Source organism: Mirounga leonina, unplaced genomic scaffold, assembly GCF_011800145.1.
Source record: "Mirounga leonina isolate KUSES-001 unplaced genomic scaffold, KU_Mleo_1.0 Mir_128, whole genome shotgun sequence".
NCBI classification, from domain to species: domain Eukaryota; kingdom Metazoa; phylum Chordata; class Mammalia; order Carnivora; family Phocidae; genus Mirounga; species Mirounga leonina.
In genome coordinates, this window is record NW_023270320.1 from 26983277 (window position 1) to 26997705 (window position 14429).

Consider the following 14429-nt stretch of genomic DNA (forward strand, 5'->3'; position numbering starts at 1 on the left):
GGGGGGGGGGGGGGGGGGGGGGGGGGGGAGCAGGGGCGGCATCTTGCGCAGCGGGTGTGCGCGCGCTCTCACCAGCAGGGGGCGCAGTCGCTGATTGTCACAAGTATTAAAAGATCTTACTAGGTAGGTAATATGTGATCATTTTATTACGTCTGGGAAACCCAAGAACCGCAAAAAAGAAATGAAAAACTACTTACAGCACTGTGACCAAGAAATATCTCCTAACATTTCAACCTCTTATTCATTTTTTCAAACTTTTTTTCTATCTAAAATCTAAGCCATTTTAAAAGCTGTTTACTGAAGTAGAATTTACATACCAGGTTAGCTTCTTTTACTTAGTAATATGCATTTAAGATTCTTCCATGTGTTTCCGTGGCTTGGTTGCTCATTTCTTTTTAGAGCTGAATAATATTCCATTATTTACAGGTACCAAAGTACAAGTACCATCACCCTCTAAAGGATATCTTGGCTACTCCTAAGTTTTGGCAATTATAAGGAAAGATGCCATAACATTGATGTCCATAACTTTTCCACTCCCTTGGGTAAATACCAACAAGTTTGACTCCTGGATCATTTGCCAACAGCATGTTTATTTACTTTTGTAAGAAAATGTTAACCTGCATCTTACACTTACACAATATTATATGTCAATTACATCTCAATAAAGCTTGGGGGAAAAAGAATTGAAAAAAAATGTCAAACTGTGTACAAAGTGGCTGTACTATTTTGCATTCCCACCAGCAACGAACAAGAGCGTATCAGCCAGCATTTCATGCCGTCAGTGAAGAGTCAGCGTTTGAGAGTTTGGCCATTCTTTTTTTTAAAAGATTTTATTTATTTATTTGACAGAGAGAGACACAGCGAGAGAGGGAACACAAGCAGGGGGAGTGGGAGAGGGAGAAGCAGGCTTCCCACCGAGCAGGGAGCCCAATATGGAGCTCGATCCCAGGACCCTGGGATCATGACCCGAGCTGAAGGCAGACGCTTAACAACTGAGCCACCCAGGCGCCCCGAGAGTTTGGCCATTCTAACAGGCGTGTAGTGGTAGCTCACTCTTGTTTTAATTTGCAGTTCCCTAATGACATGATGTGCAGCACCTTTTCATATGCTTATTTACCATCTGTATATCTTTTTTGGTGAGGTGTCTGTTTAGGTCTTTGGTCTACTTTTCAATTGGGTTGTTCATTGTCTTATTGTTGAGTTTTAAGAGTTCTTTGTATATTTTGGATAACAGTCCTTATCAACAGTCCTTTACGGTTTTGTATTTAGGCCTACAATCAGTTTTTAGTTAATTTTGGCTAAGTGTATAAAGTCTGTGTCTAAATTTTTTTTTTTTTTTTTGCATGTGGATGTCCAGTTGTTCCATTTGTTGAAAAGACTCTCGTTTCATTGTATTGCTTTCACTCCTCAGTCAAAAGTCAGTTGACTCTCTCTATATTTACATGGGTCTGTTTCTGGGCTGTCTATGATGTTCCATTCATCTGCTTGTCTGTTCTTTTATCAATACCCCACTGTCTTGATTACTGTTGCTGAACAGTAAGCCCCGATGTTGGATAGGGTCAGTCCTCCAACTCTGTCTCCTTCAATATTGTGTTGGCTATCATCTGTCTTTTGTGTCTCTGTATAAACTTCAGAACCAGTTTGTCTATGTCCACAAAATAATTTGCTGGGAGTTTTGACTGGGATTACATTAAATCTATAGGTCAATTTGGGAAGAACTAACTTTTTTTTTTTTTTTTAAGTAGGTTCTATGCCCAGTGGGAAGCTTGAACTCATGATCCTGAGATCAAGACCTGAGCTGAGATCAAGAGTTGGATGCTTAACCAACCGAGCCACCCAGGAGCCTGGAAAGAACCAACATCTTGACAATATTAAGTCTTCCTATCCATGAACATGGACTATCTCTCCATTTATTTAGTTCTTTGATTTTATCCATCAGGTTTTGTATTTTTCCTCATTTAGATCTTATACATATTTTGTTACATAACTATTTCATTTTGGGGGGGTGCTAATTATATGGTGTTTTAATTGCAAATTCCACTTGGTCCTATAGAATACAGAAAAGCAACTGACTCTGTATGTTAACCTTGTATCCTGCAACCTTGCTATTGATTTCCTGTTTTCAATGTCATTGATTTCTACTCTAATTTTTACTTCCTTTCTTCTGATTGCTTTGGATTTAATTTACTCTTCATTTTCTAGTTTCCTAAGGCAGAAGCTTAGGTTATTGACTTCTTTTCCAGTATATACATTCACTATTATAAATCTCCCTCTAAGCACTGCTTTTGCTGCATCCCACAAAGTTTGATAAGTTGTTCAAAGACATTTAGTTCAAAATGTGTTTTCTCTTGAGATTCCTTTTTCTGACCCATGTGTTATTAAAAATGCGTGGTAAGGTCTCCAAGAACTTTGGGCTTTTCCAGCTATCTTTCTGTCATTGATTTCTAGTTTTATTCCATTGTGATACACAAAAGTGTAGGGGCTTCCCATGGCCGGTCCCCTGGAGTTTTTAACTCTTAGGCTTGTCTACATGGAGCCTCCAGGATTCATCAATTATAGTCTAGGTTCTTTTACCCTGGTACTGGTTCCCTCAGAGTCTCTGCTCTGGTGAGTTGTCATTTTCTGTGCTGCCTGTCTCTCCAATTCTGGGGGCAATCTTTTGACCCATGACCTCATTTTCCTGACAGATCTATGAAGAGTTATTGATTTTTCAGTTTGTTCATTTTCTTTCCTTGTTGTTAGGGCAAAGTAGTGATTTCCTTATAGGCCAGTCCAGGAAATGGAAGTCCATAACTTTTTAATAGTTTGATAAGATCCTTTAATAGCTAGAGCATAATTATTTAATTAACCTTCTGGAATCACATATTTAAGTTATTTTCATGCTGCAATGTTCACTGAAGTGGGAGTTAGCAATTTAAGCATCTAGATAAATGTACATTTGGTACATTAGATTTACAGGAGATAAAAGCAGGCATGTCCTTCTTTTTTTTGAAAACTATCCACAATATGAGTATATCTGCATGCATCTATAGCTACATCTGTATCCATATAGAATTCTGCATTTGTATTACCCCACTATCAGGGAGAAAATAATCACAATTTTGTTTAATTTGACTTAGCGCTTAAGAACACATCATCTAAAAGGACAATTCCTCAGCTACATAAGTGAACTGTGAAATAGGAAATGAGGCTTAGGTATAAATGTGCTACTTGTTACTCCTCGCCCCTTCATATTTGGAAATTATGTGACTTATCCATTATGTAGAAGCTGACCTCCACAAAGGCATTGACTCCCACCTGCATGTAAAGCAAAGAGGCTGTCTGGTTGTTAATTTAGGGTTTTGGCTCACGGTTCACCTTGGGGTCTGAGCTGTTTACATGGGTCCATACACTTCAGAAGGGCAGGGACTGTATCTGGGTTTTTTTTTGTTGTTGTTGTTTTGGTTTGGGTTTTTTTGGCATCTGTTTAACATAATTTATAGAGGTCCAAGTGCACAATGAAGATTTTTAAGCCAGTGGTTTGTTTTTGAAAACTGCCTCTATTTGCAGAAGCTGCTTGTGATGTTGTGTTATAAAATGAATTATATTAAGTCAAATGGCTGGAGACTTCACATTACATACATACTTAATGAAGGGAAATGTCATCTAGAAGCAGTCTTGTCAATACAGACTTAAAAACAGTAGTTATCCTCACCTGACAGAAACAGAAATCTAATTCAAGTTACTTTGAGTTTGGGGAAAGAGTGAGATCTTATAACTTTGTGAATTGGCTTTTTGGCCTGTGTTTGGGAAACTGCTTTAAGAAAATGAATTCTAAACAGAATTTTTGGCGGTGAAACAGGGTAGCTTCCCTCCTAATCCTCCCCAGGGTGTTGGGGAAACCGAGCCCACCAAGCACGCTCTAGGAAGCTCCCTCGTGCTGGAGGTGACCACATTGCTGCTCTTCTCCAACAGAAACCACCGTTCCTTTTATCCTTGACAAGATGCAACGTGAGTTGGTTTACTCAAACCTGTGTCTCGGGCTCTCTCTGGCACATTTACCAAGTACCAGCCATTTTCACAATGAGACCTGTGGGCAGCACAGGAACTAGAGATTCTTTTCAAGGCACCCTTACCCTGCCTCCCTTTCGGAAGTGGCTTGAGGGTGGGGCCTTGTCTGCCCTCCTCGGTGCCAGACTCCCCAGCGCCTCCACACGCCTGCACACAGTGGGGGTGCAGTGGACACAGGCTGAAGGAACGAGTGTCAGTCTATGGGAAAAACAGGCTTTTAGATGATGACTTTTAAGATTAATGTGCTTCAGTAACTCTCAAAAGATTTAGAACAGCCTTGGGTTTTTCCCAGTGATGACGGACTACCACAAAAGCTCTCCAGAAGGGCAGAAAATAAAGACTGACGGATTTAGATTCAGATTCAAGCAAACACCTGCACTTCTCTCACTTGAAAGGTGTTCAAAAGACAAATGATAGAGTCAACAAACCCATTTGTAACTCAAATAACAGATAGGTGTAGAAAGAGGTCTTTCAAGGAGAAAAAGAGGACGTAACAGAAAAAAAAGGGCACTGGGTATGAGCAGGTGTCTCACAGAATAAACACAAATGGCAAATAAACATTTCTCCTCAGTGACACCATTCTCACCACCAGACTGTGAACATTTAAGGGACTGAGAGTCCGAGGGACAGCAGGGTGTATGTCCCAATGCCTGAGCCTCTGGAGGTCAGAGGGCTGTGCCTACAACTGCCCAGGAGGAAGCCTCTGGAGTCACATGTGGCCCCCCAAAGTGGGGGGGAGGTTCTGGGTGTTGGGGGGAAGGGAGTTAAGGGCCAGGGAGACTCAGTTCATGTGGGAGGCGCCCCGCCCCGAGCACTGGTCAGCCTCTCTCCCCATGGTTTCCCAAGGGCTGTGTTCCAATAACACAATATGAAACGTAGCGCTGCTTAGCGGGGGCCACTGGTCATGGTGGTGGCAGCTGGGGCTGTAAAGGATATGGTTGGGAAAATTTAGAATGTCGGTGTTTGTTGGTAGCTTAGGGCAAAATCTTACAAGACAGAGATCAATTCAGGCCAGAAGTCAGCATTGGCACAAAGAGAGGGAAGAAAAAACAGCTTTGCTAAGGGTGGTCGCCTGCAGCCTACAATCTAAATTGACTGGACAATCCCATCATTGAGATCCTTCTGGACTTGAAAAAGCCAAGTCTTTCTGTTATAAACTTTGGAAGGAGAAAAGACTGGTGCTGGCAAAAGGGGGATTATAAGGATCTTGTCTTCCCATATGCACCCACTGCTTCAGACTCTGTCAAGGCCAGGAAAGGAAAGAACAAAGTTTTAGCCTTATAAGACTTGACAGACGAGACCTTTGCCTGTGGTTAACCGGTCTGCAGCCAAACTGACAGGACCAGCCACTCTACTACTAGGCATTTATGCTTTGGAAACACTACTGAATCCTGAACGGTGTCCCAAAATGTACAGGAATGCTTACTTCCACATTGTCCAATAACTGAAAATACGGGAAATTGTCATTAGAATAAATACATAATTACGATGTATCTACACAGGTGAATGCCTTAAAAATAATGAATTACAGCAACATTTACTAAAATGGACAGCTATTTTTCATAGAAGAACATAGAATTAGGTGGGGGGAGAAAATCAAGTTTTGCGGCAATTTGTCTTCATGACCCTATTTTTGTGTAACCCTTCCAAATAACACTAACACACATACATGGCATAAGAAGGAACCAGAAGGACAAATGCCAAGGGGAATGGGACTTCAACGAGGCACCGCTGCTTTTTGCTTTCTATAGTTCTGTATTATTTGGCTTTGAACAATAAGCATATGGTAATTTTTTAGCTAAAGAAAATCTTTTTAAATTTTAAAATATTCTCAAAGCGCAAGTGTACTTACTCCCTGTAAATCTGAAGGTAAAAATGCTGTGGCCCTTTTTGGAAAGATGAGATTTTTAAAAATTTACTTATCCATCAAGTACTTACGAAGCATCAAGCATACTCACACCACTTTATGGAAAGCTAAATATCCTGCAAAAGGGCACTCCTAGTACTTTGCTAACCATAATCCCCTGCAGTTAACTTCTGATTTTTTTCACCACAAAGGATCCTTTTCCAGATATTTTTTACTGCCCCACTTTCCTCTGCCTGTTTTGAAAGATTCTGTTTAGAAAGGCGGCCTTTATTTGCTAAGTAATAATTCTCTCTTGATTATTTTGCAATTGGTGAGATAGTTTAGCTGTCACCTGGAGATCCCAAATTGATGTCATTCGAATTCAAAGGGGACAAATGGGATCTTTCAGTTACTTTGTGAAGTCTTGCCTTTAGAAAACAGATACTTTTTCATTAGGTCCCAGAGAAGGAACCACTGACTTCGTAAACAGAAACAAATGACTTCTCCCGTGATGAGGTCTATCAGATTGGTAAGCTGGTACGTAGACAAAAGCATTGCTGCTATCCTAATTCTTGGCAACACAGAACATGAATAAATCAATCTTAACATAGCCATCTGCTTATTGACTTAAGCAACGGACAGGTCGGAAAAGGCCAGAGAGAGAAGGTACGTGCTGGGTATACTTGGGTAAGAAAATCTGGGCCAGTTTCTCCGGGGTTTATTTTATCAGATGAGAATTACAACAGGCTCCCTGGGCCCTGTCCCACCTTCGGTCACCTTCCACAGGAATGGAACTGCGGGGGTCTGTTTTACCCACTGCGGAAGAACACTGGTAAGATGGTCCCTCTAAATAAGGCTGATGGCTACTGCCTTTCCAGCGTGTTTGTGGGCACTGCAAAATCACTTTGAAATCTGTTTCTTCTGGGCAAAATAAGACTGACCATGAAACATCTTCCTCTCCCCCCTGAATAAGCGCATACTTCACTGAAAACTATATTTGTTTATGTGTTTGTATCTGTACCCACATATCTGTATCTCTCTCTCAAAATCTGGGTGACCAAATACATCATGAAATTTTTGTCAGCTGTTAATAAGAGTAGCCGACTTTCAGGCAGTTAAATCTCCATGCTGAATACTTCATTGTAATCAGTAAGAATTATTTTGTTGAATGAGGTGTATTAGTATCTTTGACACATGGTTTTCTTAGCAGATTCTAGCTTTAAAAAATGTTAACATCTGTATTATTTTAAGCTTTAAAAAAAGGCTAGCATCACAGAACTTTGGCATTTTGACAGGGAAACACTCTGAGGAAGAAAAAGAAATTTCTGCTTTGTAAGCAACATGAGGCTCCTTTGGAAAAATACCAACCTTCCTCAGCACCCCTCCCCTCTCCTCACCCAACAAGTCATGATAAGCTGCCTGATTCACAGGCTCGGAAGCCACTTTTTATGCCCCAGACTCCAGAAGAGTCGATTAACCTTTAGTTTATGCCATGGGCGCCTGACCTGCAGAAAGGTCCAGTGATTTACTTAAAGCCACGTTGAGAAGCCTAACAGAGTAAGGAACACGATCCAGTCCGAATTTATGGTCCTACGTTTCTTGCTCGGCTTCCTGAGGGGTTGTGTGATACACAAAGCCACTGACTCTGATTCCGTTTTTATTCTGAGCTACAAAACAGACCTTCCGTCACAAAGGAGGAAGGTTATGGAGTGTGACCCTGAGACCTGACAGCCTTCCTGACAAGGGAGGCAAATTCAGGGCCTGCTGCTGTATTTTTTATGGCAATTGGCAGGCTCTTTGCTCACCGTCAGGCATTTTATGACCGGGCTGCTGAAAATCCCACAAATCCCCACTACTTCAGGGAAATGGTGGGACTCAAAGGGCAGCGTGTGTGTGCGCGTGTGTACAAAGAAGTGGATGTGGAAATGAGGAGCAAGCAGGAGAGAGAAGTCCATAGTGGTTACCAATGTTTGTGGCCATAATGAAAGGTACACCACTGAAATCGTCTGCATTTTTGCAGATGAGTCTGTTCCAAACTTTGGTGGTGAGAAAGCCAAGTATGCAGCTCAAGTCGTCTCTATATAGAGTTGGTAAGCGTAAAGAGAAAAAACCAGCTGTCCTTGGGAATCAGATGGTTTCACGATGGTTTGCATGCACTTGGCTTTGAGAGCTCCAACCTCCCTGTTGCTTGAGACGACAGCCGTCCTTGGCAGAAGGAAGAAAAGATGCAGGGACGGCGGGCTTAGCGCAGCTCCTACAGTTCGTACGAGCGCTGCTCTCGTGGCCTGTGGAAGACCCAGCCGCAGACGCCTTTAGATGGAAAAGCCTCAGGGAACCCCATCTCACCTTGGACTGCAGAATTCTCGAAGCACGGCCTGTGCCCTAACGGTATGGCTCCTGGGCCCCGCAGCCTTCCAGTTCCACACATCTCCCCACATCTTCACTTATACAGAAAGCATGTTAGATCTGATTCAGACAGATTAGATTTTGCAACTGCAAGGGATCTCGGGGGTCATCTGATCCAATCCTCTTATTTTGTAGATTAAATATGTAAAATCCTATTTGAGCACAGGAAAAATAGAAGCCCCACATAGGCACATTTTTATGGCATTTTTTAAGGCTGATTTGTCTTTAGTTTGTCAGACGAGGAAGGAAGGAGCTATGACAGGAAGGAAGGAGAACGGCAGTGAGAAAGCAGACCTGGTAAAGAGAATGTAGCGCCCATCCCGCCACGCTCCCAGGCCCCTGGGACTTTGCTGGTACAGTCACTTAGACCCTCAGCTGGGACCTCCAACGTTTACCAAAGACTTTTTCACCAGATATCAGCAGACTGGGTAGAGAGCTCAGCCCTGTATCCCGCACACAAATTTAGCATTTTGTTTATCTGCGCATCAACTCTAACAAAGGAGTTTGTACTGAGCTGTTAATAGCGTCCCCATCTGCCGTTCATGCTAACGATCTAGGAAACTGATAGCAATGGTATGGAAACTTGAATAAAATCATGAAGACAACCACCTCAGCTCTTAATCCCCTTAATTATTTAGACACATCTTCATGTTTATTCCAGGTACTCCATCAATGCTGGAATTTTCTTTTCTTTTTTTTTTTTTTTAAATTTTATTTATTTATTCATGAGAGACAGAGACAGAGAGGCAGAGGGAGAAGCAGGCTCCCAAGGAGCAGGGAGCCCGCTGCGGGACTCGATCCCAGGACCCTGAGATCATGACCTGAGCCGAAGGCAGATGCTTAACCATCTGAGCCACCCAGGCGCCCAATGCTGGAATTTTCTTGATGAGAACTGGAAAACGAGATCCTCACTCTGAATCAGACACCCCTGACATGTGAGCCCAGACCCTCTTCTTTCCTGCTGCCCTTGTGGTCATCAGCTCCCTGTGGGGCCTGGGGGACTCCATGGAGGCACCCCCAGGGTCTCCCCTCGTGTCCCTTCTCTGAGCCTCCCGCCCCTGCCGGAGCGGTTCTTTCCTCCTCCTGCCAGAGGAGGCCTGTGAGATGCGGTGTGCAGGGCTCCCGGGGGCCGTCCTACGGCGAGCAAGCAGCACCCAGGGGCCATGTCCTTCCCCCCCACCTCGCCTCTGCTCTGCTCGAGGCTGCACCCCCTTAGTGACGCAGGGGGACAGGCGTGTTTAGCCCACGCTCTGCACCATCGCAAGCAGACCCTCCTTCAGCTCTTCTTCTCCCTCAGTATCTTGCAGTGCAAACCGATTACGAAACCAACTAAGTGCCGGTTCGTCAGATATACAGATCAGAAGACCTCTATTAAGATATAATTAAATTCCGAAGCATAATCATCAATGCAACTTCTGTAAGGATGATTATAATCATCAGTAGCTTATTATGGGGCCAGAATCATGCATAAGTAGGTACAATTTAATGACTAAACAACTGCAAATTAAGATAAAAACAGACCACTATTTTACAGAAAAGAATTCTCAAGTGTCACTCTTCCTAAGACACTTTCCAAAACCGCAACAAGACCTGCCTATGTCCCACGTTGGGCAACACTCCAGAGATCCCGGATCTTTGCCGTTGTGCTACAAACAGCAAACGCCCAGGATCTCTGAAGTATTTCCGGGGAGCTGCAAGGCCAAGTGCCCTGCTCCTGCCTTAGCTCTGAATGAGTGTCGCTACGGTGGTGGGAGGAGGCCTGCTCCGCGAGCAAAATGCACCCAGTGTGGCGTGCAAGGTAACTCGGCTGGCGAGGCCAACTGCATGTGGCTTTGTGCAGAAGCGTGGTGGGTTGTGCTGAGGTTTGAAGCACGAAAATCCTCACACACCCTCAGTAGCACTTTCAAGGAGACACTGGTTCTGGGGTAGGCCCGGGAAATGAGAGCACCCGTCAGGATGACAGCCGGCACCCACTTCTCAGATGGTGACTTAAAACAGGGACAAACTGCCAATAATTAGGAGATGAGAGGGGAAAATACCACCCACGACACACAAACGGTTGCCTGACACAGCTGTTAACAGTTTTCAAAGAGGTCACCACTTCGTATTATGCCTGGAAAACCTGCCTGATAGTCCCATGATTATTCCCGCCAGTAAGAACAGTAGGATGGGCTCATATGATAGGTACGAAAACAGGGCAGCCAGGGATCGCCGTAGCCTGGGAAGTGTTAACAGGCCACTCTCTCCGTGTCACTGCCATTACTTCCCTGGATGGTGACCGTGACCATTACGTGGGATGCTGGGATCAGAACCATCTGTCAGAACTGCTGAGGCTCAGGCATGAAGTGGTGTCTTCCCCAAGCCCCTAGGTTTGACCTGATAATATCCCTGGACCCCGGGATTTCAGGGATACTTGGTCCCAGGACCAACCAAGGCACAGCCTGGACCATGATGCCCACCCCACGGCTGTGCCTAACCTTGAGGGCAGTGCCTTGGTCCCAGGGCCATGCCTAACTTCAGCTATCCTGGGGCCACCAACCGTTTCTCACCACTCTATGCTGCATTTATCCATCCACCAGCAAGTCAAGAGGCAACTGTGTATTCTAGTGGTGGGTAAGGGGCGAGCAAAACTCAAAACAGGATAAAAATCATGGCTGGCAAGCAAGTTCGGCAGGCTTTGATGAGGCAGATTTCTGCCAAGGCAGGATGGAATATCCACCATAAGGTGCCGTAACACAGAAACAGCAAGACGGTGGCCTTGTCGCTCCCTTGGGGCGTTTACATGGGAGTTTGCCCGCTAGGCCAAAGGCACCCAGGAGAGCAAAGACTTGCGTTAAAGAGGTGTTTCTCCTTTACAGCGAACAGTTCTGCTCAAGTTCCCCAGGACCGCCCGCCCTCCCAGAATTTTCTGCAGCTGAGAACAGATACACATTCTTGACGGGCTCATTAAAGGACAAATCCTTAAAATGAACACATGTGCCTCAAACATCAACTTTTACTTGAGCGCAGGTTTGTAGAGATGTAGAGACTCAACAATCCATCTAAGTGAGCCCTGAAGATCTCCTGGGTTGCAGGGTTCTAGACCCCTCCGTTTTCATCTACTTGCACTAAGGATTTCTTTAATGAAGAAGGAAAACAAGAGTCACCCTAAAAACCTGCAAACCTTGCGTCATCTATTAACACCAGCAGAAGTCTCAGAGTTCTATACAATGAAAGACTAAAACCAACCCACCTAGGAAATCGTGCATTTATGATACTTTGATCTCAGAAAGGATGCCTCAACCCTGTTTCTTTCAATCAGGATCAGACAGCTTGGATCCTGCCCAAGCTCCCCACGTTGTATTTTGTGGCAAGTGGACCGGCCGATGTCGCACACACATCTCTACCACAAGTTTCCCAAAGAAGCCTCCTCTTCAGAAGCCTTTGGTGGCTCCCCATCACAGCATTCAAGACTCTCAACAATTCTGCCCCAATCGACCTTATCTTCAAGTACGGAGGACACAGAATAGATGTCAAGAGATACAAAAATCAAAACACGAAAAGATGCACCCCACATTTCTCACTATGAGTTTTTGACTTTTATTTTTGATATTTAAGTCCTTAATCTATTTGGAGTTGATTTTTGTAGGTAAGGTAGACATCCAATGCCATCTTTTCCTGACCTTTACCCCAGCTTCACTGACTCAACAGTCCGTCCTCCTGCCATAGGCTGACCTGCTACTTCCCCACCCAGCAACGCTCTACACGCATGTGCATCTGTCTCTGGCCCTGATTTCATGCCATTGGTTGGTCTCTTGATTCTCCCACTGCATCCTTACTATCTACCAACTTTACCGGCTTAACAACCCCTGATTGTTAAGTCCCCAGTGGGACTTGCTCTGCAAGAAATCAGGGGTTGTTAAGCCCCACTCTTTTTCTTCTCCAGAAGTGTCTTGGCTATTCTTCTTCTTCCATTAATTGCACCAATTTCCAGGAAGATCCATGTAGGCATTCAGCTTGGAATGACGTCGAATCTGTGGGACACTTTAAGGAGACTCGACTATTTCCACAATAGTAATTCTTCCTTTGGGTCAGGGTGGCAAACTGTTTTGGTAAAGTTTTCTGAGGACACAGCCCAGAGAAATATTTATGTATGTCCCTTCTATGGTGGCTCTTGTGTTACATGGCAGAGTGGAGAGGTTAGTGAATGAGAACCCTCTGGCCAAAAAATTTCTTCTTGGGCCTGTCCTGGAAAAAGTTTGCTGACCTCTGCTCTATACGAATGTAGCACATACTTCTCCATGAATTTAGGTTTTTTTTTTTTTTTACTCTCCTCATAAGGTTATTTAAAGTTTTCCCTGTAACATAATACAAATTTTTGTTGAATTTATTCCTTCATACTTGATATTCTTTGATACTGTGGTAAAAAATATCTTCATAACTAAATTTTCCAGTTGTTTCTGGTTGGTGTATAATAGCAATGCAATGGACTTTTGTAAATGATTTTTCCATTTGCACATCTTGTTAAACTCTCTTATTCTTTGTAGGAACTTGAGGATTTTTAATGTACGCAATATGGTATCTGCCAGGGATGACAGCTTTATCTCCTCCCTTCCCGTCTCTCTGCTTCTACTTTTTTGTTGCCTTACATCGGTTAGAAGTTTTAATACAATGTCGAGCAGAAGAGCGTTGAATGCCTGTGTGTGATTTTAAAGAACAATTCCAATGTTTGTCTATTTAGGACCGCATTTGCTTTTGGTTATTCTCTACCAAGTTAAAGATGTCAACTCTTCTTAACTTACCAAGAATTTTAAACATGAATGAATATGGACGTTTATCAATATTTTTCCTGCATTTGTTGAGTTGATCAAAGCGTTTTCCTCCTTAATCTGTTGAGGGGACTCATTGTACTAATGATTTTTCTAATGATAAAGAATCCTTGCGCAATTCAACATAGTCAAAATGTAGTATCTTTTACATACATTGTTGGATTGTATTTACTTACATTTTATTTAAGATTTTTGCATCTACACTTATGGATGAAACTGGCTTGTGATTTTTCCTTTTGGTAATATCTTTGCCTAGTTTTGGTATTAGGGAAGTTGGTCACAGAGAATGAGTTGTGAAGTGTTCTCTCTTTTTCTGGTGTTTGGAAGAGTTTATATAAAATTGAGATAATCTTTGAAAGTTTGGTGGAATTTACCTACAGAACATCTAGACCTATGTTTTCATTGTGGATAGATTTTTAATCACTGCTTTCATTTCTTTAAGAGGTATAGGATTTTCAATTGTTTCTTCCCCTTCATCCATTCTAATATGTTCCATTTTCCAAGATATTTGTTCAAATTACGGGCTTATGTCTTTGATATTATTCACTTATCTTTTACATTTTAAAGTTATCTGTAATTCTATCCCTCTTTAGTTTTATAATTTTCTGTATGTGTATCTTCTCTTCATTGATCTTGCCAGAGTTTTGTCTATTTTTGTTTATTTTAGTTTTTTTTCAAATAACTAACTTTTTGCTTTACTGAGCCTCTCTCTACACACTGGAGATCAGATAGTCGTCAAAACAAACTACACTAACAAGCAGTTCACGGATGAATTTAGCAGTATGATATAAGGTAAAAAAAAAAAAAAAAGAGTCCCAAAAGATTTTATAATTACTGATATCCAAGGATCTGGAATTTCAGATTATGACAAATCAAAAACAAACAAACAATAAAAAACCCCGAAGATGCAGTGTTCTGTTTAAATCTGTAGTTGTAGGAGCGCCTGGGTGGCTCAGATGGTTAAGTGTCTGCCTTCGGCTCAGGTCATGATACCAGGGTCCTGGGATCGAGCCCCACATCGGGCTCCCTGCTCCACGGGGAGCCTGCTTCTCCCTCTTCCTCTGCCTCGCCCCTGCTCATGCTCGCTCTCTCTCTCTGTATCTCTGTGTCTCAAATGAATAAATAGAATCTTGAAGAAAAAAATAAATCTGTAGTTGGAAAACTCTAATGCAGCTTTGAAAGCCTTGGACCCATAGGGGTCAAAAGATTGTGATGCTTCTCCATGATATTAAAGTTCATCAATGTCAACCAAGAGTTTGAAATGATTGTTGATGATGAATTCAAAGACTCAAGAGAATAAAAGCAATGGTTATTATCAA

General features: G+C 42.9%; 1 protein-coding gene across 2 annotated transcripts in view; it reads right to left on the reverse strand.

Annotated features, from left to right (window-relative positions):
* The window catches only part of WWC2 (WW and C2 domain containing 2), a 202419-nt gene that overhangs the window by 4693 nt on the left and 183297 nt on the right, over window positions 1-14429 (reverse strand). The window lies entirely within an intron of this gene.